Source organism: Amphibalanus amphitrite, unplaced genomic scaffold (genome assembly GCF_019059575.1).
Source record: "Amphibalanus amphitrite isolate SeventyFive unplaced genomic scaffold, NRLGWU_Aamphi_draft 001481F_arrow, whole genome shotgun sequence".
In the NCBI taxonomy this organism is placed as follows: domain Eukaryota; kingdom Metazoa; phylum Arthropoda; class Thecostraca; order Balanomorpha; family Balanidae; genus Amphibalanus; species Amphibalanus amphitrite.
The window spans coordinates 29063-30961 of NW_024882974.1; positions in this window are offsets into that span (position 1 = coordinate 29063).

The following is a 1899-nucleotide window of genomic DNA, read 5'->3' on the forward strand; positions in this document are numbered from 1 at the left end:
GAGATGGCTTACTGGGTAATACGTTCAACCACTCGACGGTGATAGCCGAATGCCGATGTTCTGCAAATGAGAGATGAAAGATGGTGTCACTGATTTCGTGAATGGGTAAATTGTTCCTCTATTTTCTAGACATTGCAACCCTATCGTTTACACGGCGTGTTGTTAGTATTATTGTGTCACTTCTGCTTGTGCTGATGGTCCTTCAAGTTTTTTTTCAACTATGAGTTGAACCCACAGGGGAGCACTGCCGCTTCAACCAGGGGCGTCGCCGACGGGGGGGTCGGGGGGGTCGTGACCCCCCCACTCTTGAAAACTGGGGGTGTCGACCCCCCCACTTTTTGCGATGCTGAGTATGCTTTTTTAGCTTTTATGTCAGTGAAGCAGGCGTCAGCAACACCAACAAATACATCAGATTCAAAATCGCTTCAAGAGCTCCCTAAAGCCAATTAGCCAATTACCTAAAGGTCAATTAGCTGTGGGCGGGGAACACCAGCACAACAATGTTTTTAAGTAGCCCCCATCCTAGTACCTTTTTATCCCTCAAAGGATTGGACGCGCCAAAACTGCCCCGAGCGTTCGTCTGATCGTTTAAAAAAAAATGGTCGCAGTCGATTCGTCGGATCAGTACCTAACTACAAAACTACAAACTAGCTGCCCTCAGCCCCATGGCTACCGTCACAACTAGCTGTACAGTGCACATGTAGGGGAAAGGGAGTCAGATGGAACCGTCTCGGGCTTTCGCAAAGAAGTCGCGCAAAAAGGAGCCAATTGCAACGAAACTTCCGGTGCGCTCGAGTTAATCACCTACTTAAAATAAATCGATATCCCTGATTCAAATAAAGATGAACTTAGTTCACTTTTTCATAACGTGCTTTTAATTGATAGGGTAGTTTTTGGAGCTGATTTTGAACTTAGCGCCCATCTGAACATTTAAGAAGTAGTTGTGTTGCTTATTCATATAACATGCTAGGAAGCAATCGGTGGTGGTCATCCACTATTAGGTACTGGTCGATCTGACCTGACCTGATCTACCCCAAATGCATGGAGCCATCATCTTCGCTCAAAACTAAGATAACATTCATAATCAGAACCTCGAAAAACCATCACAACTTACATTCGTTAAGTTCTAGCAGGTCCCGAGTTTCTCTACTTATTGGCGATGACCTGAGTCCTGAGATGACCCGAAAACTTGTAAATAGGTATCATCGGCTTTCTCTCGTCACGGGCAGCATGCTCTTTTTTCCGCAAACCTGTAGATCGATCAGGGGTCGAAAGCATGCCTCAGCGTTAGTTTAGTATACGTTATACGTTAGCGACTGGAAAACCACCAATAGAAGGGCTACAGTGAAGCAGAAAACTATTCGATAGCTCTTTTAACGCTCTTTCGCTAGCTTCGCGTTAGATTTCATCTCAGGTCTATGTTTGGCCCATAAGAAGGTAAACAGCTAACTGGACAGATTCTGCCGAAACATCTGCTTTGCAATAACTTTCGATTCCGTGAATTTGTATGGTATGTACATACTACATATGTTGTCTTGTCACCACCGTCTTGATCTCTTTGAGACGCGTCACATGAGTTAAAATTTGACCATTCAGAATTAACGTTAAAACGACCTCAGGTCAACGTTATGTCCTAATCGAAAAAGGACCTCCTGCTGCATATGAATGGATCCGTGTTGTTGAGCTGAACAGTGAACACCTTCCAGGTGCTACCGCGTCTTCGTCAAAAGTTGTAGAAAAAAATGCTGGTGGCCATCGATGGACATTTCCACTAATGACCTTTCGAGTCATCACTCGCCATAAGTTGCACCCTGTCCCTGGCAATGATGAGCTGAGTTGTCATGGCTCCAAAGATATTTTGCGTTTCTGACGAACTTTTTCAAAGCAGGAGGCATTCGT